The 13,352-nt window shown below is 39.9% G+C and overlaps 1 protein-coding gene, 2 non-coding genes and 1 pseudogene across 3 annotated transcripts in view; 1 reads left to right on the top strand and 3 right to left on the bottom strand.

Moving 5' to 3' along the window:
* Positions 1 to 7,365: 7,365 nt before the first annotated feature.
* On the bottom strand, positions 7,366 to 7,438 carry trnak-cuu (transfer RNA lysine (anticodon CUU)). Its single transcript has one exon. It is a non-coding gene; the product is annotated as a tRNA-Lys (tRNA).
* A 136-nt stretch (positions 7,439 to 7,574) lies between these two features.
* Positions 7,575 to 13,352, top strand: part of LOC122553932 (uncharacterized) — a 58,129-nt gene continuing 52,351 nt past the window's right edge. The window contains exon 1 of the mRNA XM_087989892.1: positions 7,575 to 7,823. The gene's annotated coding sequence lies outside the window, so the exon portion shown is untranslated. The remainder of the gene's footprint in view (positions 7,824 to 13,352) is intronic.
* Positions 7,701 to 7,786, bottom strand: trnay-gua (transfer RNA tyrosine (anticodon GUA)). Its single transcript is given in 2 exon segments — positions 7,701 to 7,736; positions 7,750 to 7,786. It is a non-coding gene; the product is annotated as a tRNA-Tyr (tRNA).
* On the bottom strand, positions 9,845 to 10,877 carry LOC122553934 (zinc finger BED domain-containing protein 5-like; annotated as a pseudogene).

Genomic DNA, 13,352 nt, shown 5'->3' with positions numbered 1-13,352 from the left:
TAATTATTTCAAATTTATTGGGGCAAACAAACAGCACAGAATATTTTTAACTTTCAATATTTATTCAATTCCCTTTATAATGGAATCATTAAATAAGTTTCCCTCATTCTTTTTCCCTCATTCCCTCATTCCCTCATTTCAAATCATAACAACGACTGACTGTGAAAAAAGAACAACCTGCATTTATACAATGCATTTAAAGTGGTTAAAAAGTCCAAAAACACTTCATAGGAATTCAATTAAAATAAAATATAGTCTACGAGTTGATAATAAGGAGTTTTATAAAATAAGATAGTTGTGACGACGATGATGAAATTTCAAAACATTGTATCAGAGTAGCAAAGGTTAAACTGTTGGCAGGGTTAATTAATTAACAGGTGGTCCATAAGGGTGTGTGACTGTTCAGTCAATAAGAAGAAAAGATGTGTTTTGATCTAATTCATGAACAGCCTAATATCTGAGTTTACGTTTGCAGCAAAGCATAGTTGGGAGAAAGTGACGACTGCAGATGCTGGAGATTAGAGTCGAAGAGTGTGGAGCTGGAAAAGCACAGCCGGTCAGGCAGCATCCGAGGAGCAGGCCAATCGAAGTTTCGAGCATAAGCTGATGAAGAGCACAATACTCTTGGAGCAAAGCATAGTTGCCAAAATGTAAAGATTTAAAATTGAGTTTTGTTTCAGACAACTTGAGTTACTTTTAAGAGAATGGTTGAAACCAAGTGTAATTTCCGGACAATGTTCTGTTCAGATATGATCAATGGAAAATTGAAGCAGATTTATTAACATAGACTACAACCTCACAAGAGAATGTCAATTATGACATTGTTGTTAATTCTCATTGACAGCAGGATCAAGTGTAAAGTATTTTCAGAGTTACAAGCTCAAGATTTGGATATTGAGCAAGGTTTGGATAATCTTATCATATATGGACAAAATTTATTTTAAAATACTATCCATTAAACATGTATGAAGCTGGTCAGACTTTGAGAAATTATTCCACGTAAGAATATGTAATAGAATTTAATAAACTATGTTTGAGACTGAAAGGATTCTACTTGGAGATCCCAAACTCAGTACTTGTCTTGATTGATCGACTATGTTAAAGTGTCAGACATGGATAAACTCCTAATGTTAATTGGAATTATATTTTCTGAAAGAAGTAAATGTTTGGAGCAAAGGTTGGGAGCCTTAAAAATGTTTCTGGAATAGCATTCGTAACTCAAATGGAACTTTCACCAGTTGCATGAAGAAAAGAGGGAATCAACACCATCTAGATAAAGTCCACAACCATATATATAAAAGGAAAATCATAATTATATTTGGCAATCATAACAGACAACAAAACTGGAAACTGCTTGGGAAGCAATCAGATGTTTTATATGTCACTCAAAATACCATTTTTCAAAGAATTCTTTGAAGCTGGTTAATAAAGTTTTTGAAATTACATATTGTGACTGAATGTTCTGAATGAGAAGTTGGTGATACCAATCAGGTAGCGAGAGATGTTCTAATTGCAAAGAGTTTGAGCCAAGTAATTAATGTTTTTGTTATGGACTCATTCATTTGTATCGTCTGGAACAGTAGATGTACATCCATAGTTTGTGGAGTGGATCATGAGAAATATAAATCCTTATGATTGAATTCTAATGCTACAAACAAATTTGAAAATAAATTAATAAGCCCAAGAAAAAGTTAGGTAACTGGAAAGAATTTAGTGTATACACCAGGATAATAGGATACAAGCAATCTTGTCATCATCGATGAATTTGCACAGAGAAAGTTGTCCCTGCTAAGACATATTAAATTAACACCAGAACTTGTTAAGTTTAAATAACAACTTAAATTTAGTGATCAAAATTTAAGTGGATTCCACTACTACATGAAACATGATGTTGAATAACATCTTAGGTCTTTTAGCAAGTTATTCCTGAAATGTTTGGTCAACTGATTGTGAGTGATGCATTTTTTTATATAGGGTAAGAAGTGTTTGAAAAGGAAATATTTCTGAAACCATCTAAAGCAGCAGGTGATAGATATATATAGAAAGAGAGAGAGTGAGTAGAGAGAGTAGTTTTTTATTTGTCATTTCTACCAAATACAACTGATACAGTAAAATCGAGATAGCGTTCGTCCAGGAGCGAGGGTGCTATATGGACAGCACAAATTACATAATCGTACACGGCATCATACATAAGAAGTGCAAAGCATGCAAGTTACAGTGTATTAGAAGAATGATAAATAAAAGACTTTTTCTAGCAGCAATTCAAAGTCATGCAAAGAATTTCAGATGGGAAAGAGTCTGAGCGTACTGTGTTAAGGAGCTTGATGGCTTGGGGGAAGAAATTGTTGCACAGTCTTGCCATGAGAGACTGAATGCTCCAGTATTTTCTGGCAGGAGGGAGAAGAGTTTGAGTGAGGTATGTGTGGGCTCTTCCACAATGCTCTTAACCTTTTAGGTGCAGCACGTCATGTAAATATCTGTAATGGAGGGAAGAGAGAGACCCCAGTGATCTTCTCAGCTGTCCTTGCTATCTGTTGTAGGGTCTTACGATCCGAGACAGTGCAATTCCCAAACCAGGCAGTGATGCAACAGCTCAGGGTACTCTCAATGAATCCTCTGCAGAAAATGGTCAGCATGGGGAGTGGGAGGTGGGCTTTCCTCAGCCTGCGCAGAAAGTAGAGAGGTACTGGGCTTTCTTGGCTATGGAGCTGGTGTTGAGGGTCCAGGTAAGATTCTCCACCAGGTGTACGCCAAGAAATTTGGTGTTTTTCACGATCTCCACGGGGGAGCTGTTAATGTCCAGCAGAGAGTGAGCGCTCCGTGTCCTCCTGAAGTCAACAACCATCTCTTTCGTCTTGTCCACTTTTAGAGACAGGTTGTTGGCTCTGCACAAACCTGTTAGACACTGCACCTCCTCTCTGTATGCTGACTCATTGTTCGTGCTGATGAGACCCACTACGGTTGTATCATCAGCAAACTTGATGATGTGATTTGACCTGTGATTCACTGCACAGTCATGTGTCAGCAGAGAGCTGAGATAGAAGGGAGCTATGGAAATTTAACAAGTGTTTTTTTGGATTGGATGACGCAGGGAGTGTTTGGTGTTTCTCAGTTGGTTCTGTGTTACCTACAATTGTGAGATCTTTTAAGTAATACATATTTCACCATTCTCTCTGTTTGTTGATATTGTGGAAACTACAACAACACTATCCTCAAGCTAAACCAAAATGGGGTTTGTTTCACACACCCCTAGGCAGGGAGAAAATGCTTTGCAAGATAGGTATGTTCACAGACATGCAAGGCCAGATGAAATTGAGAAGAACAAACAAATTATTAGCACCAATATGAGTACAAAACAACTAAGGGATGCATGTTCATTAGTGTCCTTGCTTTTGCAATCAAGTATAAAGCTGAAGTTAGCAGTCTGGAATTCCTTTTGTGAATATGGGTTTAAGGAAAGTTATTGAAATACAAGTTCTACCCTCTTGTTTTGATTAAAAGAAGTTTGATTACTTGCAAAGACTCCAAATATAGATAGCTCACTTTTAGTTTCAAACCAGAAGCTTTTCCATTGCAACCCAAAGTTCAGGTTTTTGTTTAATATATATTCCATATGTTGAATGAAGCATTTTAAAATTGTACAGTTAAAAGGCAGTTGATCTCAGCATCATGTGTCTTTTTTGTTTCTGAGAGGATTGGAGGTGAAAGTAGTTACCATTGAGACTAGCATATTGCAGTCTATTGATGCCTCAGAGACATTAACGCAATCTTTTACAAGGTGGCAATAACTTGCAATTCTATTGTGTAGGGGCTTTTCTTGGAAATACCAAGGCTACTTAAAATGTAACAGCTAGAATTCAAGTCCCATCAGGAAGTGCATGAGTATTGTCTGAGTGACTTTGGTTTGTTATTCTTTTGAGACAGTAATCTGATAGTTGGTGGGATTTGGCTTAAAGCAGATCCTCCAATATTCTATTGGTACCACAAAGAGAAACTAACAGACATTTTCATTCTGAATGTTAATGATTATCTGTGAGGGGGGGGGGCTTCTATGCAACTTTAGATCAAAGAAAAACGCTATTTTAAGATTGGAAGGCAGGCTTTTAAATACATATCTGAAAATGTGTTGCTGGAAAAGCGCAGCAGGTCAGGCAGCATCCAAGGAACAGGAGAATTGACGTTTCGGGCATAAGCCCTTCTTCAGGAATCATATGCTTAGATATTAAAGAAAACAAGGAGTGACTTTGGATTAAGTCTCTAAAAGGTTTTATTACACTCTGATAAATCGGGCCAGAAACACCATGAAAGATTTTGTATCCAAAGAAGAACTACATTAGTTGAAAAGTTTCATTAGAGAGTTACTCTGATAGTGCACTCAGACTAGGCCCAGTACTAGTTATAATGCATTGGAACACGCTGCCATTGAAGAGGCTTGAGAGCAAATAAAACTTTAAATAAATTAAATTCAAAGTAATGGACATTCAAATTACAGCCATGGGTAACCAAGAAGATATCAAGTAGACCTTTCTCATGATGCATCACACACCAATTCTCCAGGTAGATAGTCAAGAATGACAAGGTTTTTCTTATCTTGTTGGGAATGTTAGATTTTAGTGTCCACGTGTATGGCTACCCAATGTCGACAGAAATCTATTCGTAATGAATTTTTGGATAGTTGATTAAGTGGCTCTTTAGATATGATAGATAATATGATATTCGACATAACCAGTGACTTGAGGATGGTTCACCAATACCGTAGTACAGTGAGCAGGAGAATCGACATTTCAGGCCAGAGCCCTTCAACAGAAATGAGGCTTCTGAGCCGAGGGGTTAAAGAGATAAATGAGAGTGTGGTGGGGCTGATGGGAAGGTAGCTGAGAGTACGAGAGGTAGATGGAGGTAGGGGTAATGGTGATAGGTCAGAGAGGAGGATGGAGCAGATAGGTGGGAAGAAAGATGGACAGGTAGGACAGGTCAAGAGAGCAGTTTGAAGGTTGAAACTAGGATAAGATGGGGGAGAGGGGAAATGAGGTAACTAATGAGGTAACATTCATGCCGTGTGGTTAGAAGGTGGAAGATGAGGTGTTTTCCTCCTGGCATCGGGTGGTTAGAGTGTAGCAATGGAGGAGGCCCAGGATCTGCATGTCCTTGGTGGAGTGGGAGGGGGAGTTAAAGTGTTTGGCCACGGGGAGATGGGGTGGGCTGATGCATGTGGCCCGGAGATGTTCTCTGAAGTGCTCTGTAAGGAAGCATCCTGTCTCCCCATTATATAGGAGACTGCATCAGGAGCAACAGATACAGTAAATGACATGTGTGGAAGTGCAGGTAAAATTCTGATACATGTGGGGCCTTGGACACAGGTGAGGGGAGAGGTATGGGCACAGGTTTTGCGATTCCTGTGGTGGCAGGGGAAGGTGCCAGGAGGGGAGGGTGACACTTCATCAGTAGCACCACGCAAGGGTGGAACCAGTTCAAAGAAAGGTCTGCACTGTTTCCTTGGATGAAGTGGTTCACCTATGAGGAAAAGTTAAGCAGGTTAGACATAAATAGGTTAAAATTTAGAAGAATGAGAAGTGATCTAATTGAGACCTGTAAGACTTTATGGGAACTTGACATGATGGAGCTTACATGAAGTATGGGAGAGTCTCAAACTGTTTAAGAAGAAAAAAAAACTCCCATTACAAACTGGACAGAGAAGAAAACCGAGCAAAGGCTACGACAACGGATGAATGGGCACCGCACAACAATCAACAGACAGGAGGGTTCCCTCCCAGTTGGGGAACCCTTCAGTGGTCCAGGACATTCAGCCTCTGACCTTCGGGTGACCATCCTCCGCGGTGGACTTCGGGACAGGCAGCAGAGAAAAGTGGACGAGCAGAGGCTGATAGCTAAGTTCAGTACCCATAGGGAGGGCCTCAACCGGGACCTTGGGTTCATGTCACATTACAGGTGACCACCATTGCACTATATACACACACACAGGCACTCCTATGCACACATACACATGGACACACATACACATAGACACGCACACCAGACACCCCCACACACCCTTACAGACACACACACTCCCACACTCACACATGCACCCCCTCACAGACTTAAGACACTCTGCACTCACTACACACACACATACACTTTCTCACACTCACAGCCCCCACACAGACAGACATAGACCCACTTGCACACATATATTTTGTGGGGTGAATTTGTACTTTCAGGGTTACATTGTACTTTGCTCAAAAACTGCATGCATTCATGTAGAACTCTGAGCTCAAAAACTGCATGAATTTATGTAAAACTCCGTTACCTCACTTCTTAGATTAGAATCAATCTAAACATCATGGCATAGACAGAGAACACTGGGGGCCAACACCTTCAACATATTGTCTAGCTATCACCATTGTTAACAGGTAACCTGAGAATGCAACTTTTTATAAAAAAAGGTTTTGTGATTTACACATGAAAGAAGTGAAACTTTCACTGTATTCTAACTGATGAAAGGCTTAACAGACAATCAATTTTTCAATGTATAATTTCAGTTAAATCACACTGTAAATTTTTGCTATAAATTCTGTGTTACGATCGAGCCCTCCACAATCACCTGATGAAGGAGCGTCGCTCCGAAAGCTAGTGTGCTTCCAATTAAACCTGTTGGACTATAACCTGGTGTTGTGCGATTTTTAACTTTGTACATCCCAGTCCAACACCGGCATCTCCAAATCGAAATAAGTGGGAAAGTAAGTTGCAATAAAACAATAAGAAATTTACAAGTGGATATGAATAGATAGAATAGATTAGAAATTTATTGTCAGCATCTGAAGAAAGAAAGTTATTTCTCTATGGTAAAAATTTCAGGTCAATGAAAGTACAGATGAAAAAAAATCCCCTTGTATCATTAACAAATCCTGCCTGGCCTGTCGAGTATTTCCAACAATATTTGTCCAACATTTTCTTTTTGATATACCCGCGCTGCTTTGACCAGTGCCCCATTCTCAGCTGACCCGAATATCCTTTCCTCTTTACTAGGATTACTATTTTTGCCATAATTTACTCACCTGGGCTGTGGATAGTCTTTTTTACACATAAACAACTGCAGTCTTTTGATGGTTGTGTTAAACGCATTGGATCAGACTTTTTTAACATCCAATTTCACACTGTTTGTAACTCTGTGTTTGCGCCTGCCTTTCTTTCTGGTTCGTAAATGCTTATGTGCAGAAAATTCCCACGCATATATATAGTTAGCATATATATATATAGTTAGCAAGATAGCTTTTCGCGTCCGAGCGTTTTTCTGTTAACTACCTTAGTTTTTCAAAGGTAAAAGACAATATAAATACACTGTTAAGAAATAAAAAAAATTAGCGCCCAACGTGGGGCTCGAACCCACGACCCTGGGATTAAGAGTCCCATGCTCTACCGACTGAGCTAGCCGGGCTACTACTCAGATCTTCAAATGTCGTAATGTGTGTTTGACACACCGTGGTGTGTGATTGGTCACACGTTGCTGTTGAGCATGAATACACTTTAAATCCCGGCGATTCAGTAACACGCATGAGTCAGGATTGCTGACCTGCTGCCCGACTCCAATCTGGTGGAAGAGAGTGAAATTAGAATTAAGTCGATCAAAAAATTCATTTGGGATTCGGTTTAACACAAACAGCAACCAGCACATAGAAGTCATTCCATTAAAATGGATCTCCTTCGAGCCGGAATCGAACCAGCGACCTAAGGATGTCTCTATTAACTCTACAGTCCTCCGCTCTACCAGCTGAGCTATCGAAGGAGAACTGGATCCGAGGTTCTCAAAACACTCTGAAGAGGTCAGTACAATGGTCTGTATAGCTGTTTTTACTTTGTGCGTTTAATGATGACTTTTAAAGATTGAAGGTTAATTTTTATCAGTTTATTTCTCTGCAGAACTATAATGTGCGGACCACAGCATAAACTCCACGTCTCCCCCTCTGCTTTGCCCCTTCGCAGAGTCAACCTGCTCGTCCACCCAAACTGAACATACAATGTTAGCAGATTTATTGTAATGTGGCAGTAATCTTAAATGAAGTGGATTTGTTGTCACAATTGATGTGATAAGTTTGGGTATTTTTTGATTGACAATAATGTAGCAAGTGGTTCGGGGAAGTCATGAGAGATTAGTAAGAAATTAAAATACAGTACACAATCGACTGTAGGCTAAAAAAAAACTACGTAGAAACTGAGCGAACACGAAACTCAAGACATGAGAAGTTAAAATCACACAACACCAGGTTATAGTCCAACAGGTTTAATTGGAAGCACTAGCTTTCGGAACGCTGCTCCTTCATCAGGTGGTTGTGGAGTACATGATTGTAAGACACAGAATTTATACCAAAAGTTTACAGTGTGATATAAATTATTTTGCTATAAACTCTGCGTCTTATAATCGTGTTCTCCACAACCACCTGATGAAGGAGCAGCGCTTTGAAAGTTAGTGCTTCCAATTAAACCTGGTGGACTATAACCTGGTGTTGTGTGATTTTTAAGTTTGTACACCCCAGTCCAACACCGGCATCTCCAAATCATGTTTAACAATTGGTGTCATGTCGGCCCAGATAATCAAGATTCGAAAAGGACGAGCAAAACAAGAACAAACTATTTTAAGCAAGGATGAGGTGGAGTCAGATTGGGAACTGAAATGTCGGGGAGGTCAAGGGCAATTATGAAACCTGAAGAAAACTATTTCCAATGGGAAGGAGATAATATGAATTTTGCTTTCATTTGTTAATTATTTTGATGTGAACATTGGAGGTATAGTTAGTAAGTTTCAGATGACACCAAAATTGAAGGTGTTGAGGACAGCGAAAAGGTTACGTCAAAGTACAATGAGATCTTGATCAGATGAGCCAATGAGCGGAGCAGTGGCAGATGGCGTTTAATTTAGATCAGTGTTTCTCAACCTTTCAGTATTCAATGCCCCCTTCTTATCCTTGAAATCATACAATGCCCCCAAATCAGCAAAGACTGTTTTTGCACATATAACTGCTATACACTGCAGTGCTGAAAATAGAAAACTTTAGTGAAATGTGTTTTATATACAACAAAAAATAAATATGATAATTTATTACTGTTCTTACTGTCCACCTACTTTTGGCTCACTCTGTATAAAATTTAGTCTGTGGTAGCAAAATAGTCAATGCTATCCTTGTGGTTCATGTTGTCTTGCTAAATCATATACATCTGGTTCAATTTTTGTCAAAAGCAATCTCAGGTCACTACGCTGAACAACATCCATGCGATTGCGGGTCTTATCTTGTATTCTGGCAATGGCACTGAATCCTTTCTCAACCAAATAAGAAGTAGGAAATGGTCGTGCAAACCGCTTTGCCTCTTCGCTTAATAGCGGGAAACATCATCAGATGGCATCTTGAATCCAAAAAAAGGAGCTCACCCATTTACGAAATCTGAATTTTCATTGCAGTATCATTTTGGAGCTCTATCATTTCTTCCTGAAGGAGAATGTCCATTTCTTCTGCGCGTGAGATAAAGGGGTCAGTCAGCCATTTCAATAAGATAATAAGTTCAGCAAATCGTATTTTCATATCATCCTGCAGTGCACGAATGTGAGCTGAGTAGATAAGTAATTGATCATCAGTAACATCCTCTGCGATATTGTTTAAACTCGGGAACTGGTAAAACTCACGACGACTGATATTCCGATGAAAGAGATCAAGTTTCGCAATAAAAGATGTAACAGCATTCCTTGCCTTTATGAAACTCACATTATCTCTTTGTATCTGCACGATCAGTGAATTGCACTTATCGAATATATCCGTGAGATATGCACAGTCGTGTTTTACGGTTTCGGCTTTCATACGAAGGTTTTCATTATTTCTGTGTAGGAATTTGATGATGGGTGGAATAGTTTCATGGAAACGATTGAGAGCCATCTCACTTCTGTGTGTAGCAGCGATTGCAGAAATTCATCTTCTTTATCTTTACAGAGTTGGCGGAGAAGCCGTTCATTCAGAACATGTCTCTTTAAATAATTTACCACATCTATCACCATTTGTGGAGAATGGTTGAAGGCTTCACTAAGTTTCTTTGCAGCCAGATGCTGCCGATGGATAATGCAGTGTGCTGTGAAAACATGTGGTACTTCTCTCTTTAATAATGCGACAAATCTCCGATGTTGGCCAGTCAAAGCACGCGCGCCATCTGTAGCACAAGCAACAATGTTTTTGAGGGGAACAGACTTTTTATCAAAATAATCCTTGACGCAGTCAAAGATAGTCTTACCTTTGGTATCTGTCGGTAGGGCCAGAGCTAAAAGTAGTTTTTCTCGTATTTCATTTTGTCGATAAAGCGTACGTACCCCAAAAGTAAAGCTTGATTTCCACGATTTCTTTCGAAATCAAAAGGGAACATAATTTATCCTCAGCATTTGAGGCCATTTCATTGATGCGCCTTCTCACGGAATTGTTGCTGAGAGAAATACGCTTGATAGTCATTGATGGTTCCTGATGTAGCACGGTTGCTGGAAGCACCAACGATTCACCCACGGAATGAGGTTTACCACATTTTGCAATTAGCTTTGCTATGTTGTATGATGCCACAAGGCCATCCACATTTGTGGCTCCCATCTTTGAAAAAGGAATGGAAATCGTTGGTTGCTGATTTAATTTATTCTTTAATGTTTGAAAATATGCCAAATCTTTGTCCTTTTTGTCACTGTGTTTCTTTTCCAAATGTTTAATAAGACAGGAAAACTTCATGGCCTCATTGGAAAAACTTTGTTCACAGAGCAAGAGTGGTAACTGCTTATTAGAGGGAGACTGAATAAAGCCATGTTGCAAATAATCCATGCTATACTGCCTGCACTTTTTCTTACTCGATGAGGCCATTTTTACACAGTCGCTCACATACCCTGATGGAATCATGGGTATTACCTTATCATGATAATTTTAAGATGCTCAGACAAGTGGCAAAATTTGATTGGCTAATTAGCTGTAATGTGCATTCATTCTGCCACCCGGTAGAACAGTTGAAAAGCTGCAGTTTCGTCTTCCTAGAAGCGACACGAGTTAGGTGACATTGATCTCGGCAGTAGGATCAGAGCCAACTGCGAGCGAGTTCAAATGGTTTGCCGTTCACAGAAAAGACTATCAGTAGTAGCGCAGCAACCAATCAGAGCGCATGCCACCATGGGTGCAGGGAAAATAACAGACTCATGTTGTACAACTATTCATCTGCACACAGCAATGATCTTCAAGGGCACGGCAGTCTTCCAAGTGATTGGTAAGCTCTCTACAAAGACGTTCAGTGCCCCCTTGCCGCCCCCTTTGACTTCAACGCCCACCGAAGGAAGGCAAACGCCCCTCAGGGGCACTTCCGCCCCTGTTGAGAAATACTGATTTAGATAAAAGTGAGGTGTTGCATTTTGGAAAGGCAAATCAGGGCAGGACTCATACACTTAATGGCAAAGTGTTGCTGAACAAAGAGACCTTGGAGTGCAGGTTCATGGTTCTTTGAAAGTGGAGTCTCAGGTGGATAGGACAGTGAAGAAGGCATTTAGTATGCATTCCTTTAATGGTCAGAGGTTTGAGTATCGGGGTTGGGAGATCATGTTGTGGCTGTACAGGACATTGGTTAGGCTACTTTTGGAATATTATGTGCAATTCTAGTCTCTCTCTTATAGGAAAGATGTTGTGAAACTTGAAAGGGTTCAGAAAAGATTTATAAGGATGTTGCCAGGGTTGGAGGGTTCCACCTATAGGAAGCAGGCAGAATAGGCTGGAGCTGTTTTCCCAGAGCATCGGAGACCAGTGGGACATGGACAGGGTAAATAAGCCAAGGTCTTTTGCCTGGGTTGAGGGAGTCCAGAACTGGAGGGCATTGGTTTAGGGAGAGAGGGAAAAGATATAGAAGAGACCTAAAGGGCAGATTTCTGACACAGAGGGAAGTGCATTTATGGAATGAGCTGCCAGAGGAAGTCATGGAGGCTGGTACAATTACAACATTTAAATGGTATCTAGATGGGCATATGAATAGGAAGGTTTAAAGGGATATGGGCCATATGCTGGCAAATGGGACCAGGTTAAGTTAGGATATCTGGTCAACATGGATGAGTTGGACCAAAGGGTCTGTTTACATGCTGTACATCTCTATGACTCTGCAAGGGCATCTTACATAATGCAGCAGTCCGTATGCTATTTCACAATAGGAAACTGTATGCAAATAACGTGGTATTGAAGAATCCAAGAGTTATTTACTACATAATAAAAGCAAAATACTGGCGATGCCTGAAATCTGAAACACAGAATGCTGGAGAAACTCAGCAGGTCTGGCAGCATCTGTGTGCAGAGAATAACAGTTGCTGGAGTCAAAACAGAAACTCTTTCTCGCATATGATGTGGAGGTGCCAGTGTTGGACTGGGATGGGAAAATAAGGTCAGATATCACACGACACCAAGTTATACTCCAACAGGTTTATTTGAAATCACAAGCTTTCGGACCAGTCCTCCTGACCTTCTTGCAGCTCAGACATTTATTATAACTAGCTACTATTTACAAACATTATATCTATAGGCACATCAGTGTCTGGGATAACATTAAATATTAGATTACAGCAAAGAACAGCATATTTCTAGTGGTGTGCCATGCTTCAAGTGATTCAATGTAAAATTGGGTATAATAGCTTAAGCCGATATGCTATGATAGAGTGATGATATAATTAAAATGTCTCTGAAAGCCGCAATAACATGCTTATCGGGAGATATAACCCAGTGGTGGTTAGGAAAAAAGACTGAGTGGGACTAACAGGAAAAGTGTTATAATGTTAAATGCTAAAAGCAGAGGCAAAGCTGAGAAGGACTGGGAGCAAAGTCAAAAGCTACAGACTACAACTGCTGAGGGAGAAAGCAACTGGCTTTCAAGCCTGGGTAGTGTAAAAAAGATTACAGAAAATAAAGTATGTATAAGTATATACTTATAAAATATTTTTTGCAATATGACAAAGTAACCCAAACAACACTGCAAAAATTACAGATTAATCTAAAAAACTCGACGTAGTGCAATTTTGAATCCAAAGTATTCAACTACAAAATTACAGTCAACTAACAGAGACCTTGGAGTTCAGGTTCATAGTCCCTTGAGAGTAGAATCGCAGGTAGATAGGACAGTGAAGGCGACGTTTGGTATGCTTTCCTTTATTGATTAGAGCATTGTGTATAGGAGTTGGGAGGTCACGTTTTGGCTTTACAGGACATTGGTAAGGCCAGGTTTGGAATATTGCATTCAATTCTGGTCTTTCTCATTAGGAATTTGTGAAACTTGAAAGGGTTCAGAAAAAATTTACAAGGATGTTGCCAGGGTTGGAG

Source organism: Chiloscyllium plagiosum, unplaced genomic scaffold (genome assembly GCF_037043375.1).
Source record: "Chiloscyllium plagiosum isolate Xiang-an unplaced genomic scaffold, Cpla_swu_hap1 HiC_scaffold_8, whole genome shotgun sequence".
Lineage (NCBI taxonomy): Eukaryota > Metazoa > Chordata > Chondrichthyes > Orectolobiformes > Hemiscylliidae > Chiloscyllium > Chiloscyllium plagiosum.
This window is presented reverse-complemented; position numbering and strand designations above follow the sequence as displayed.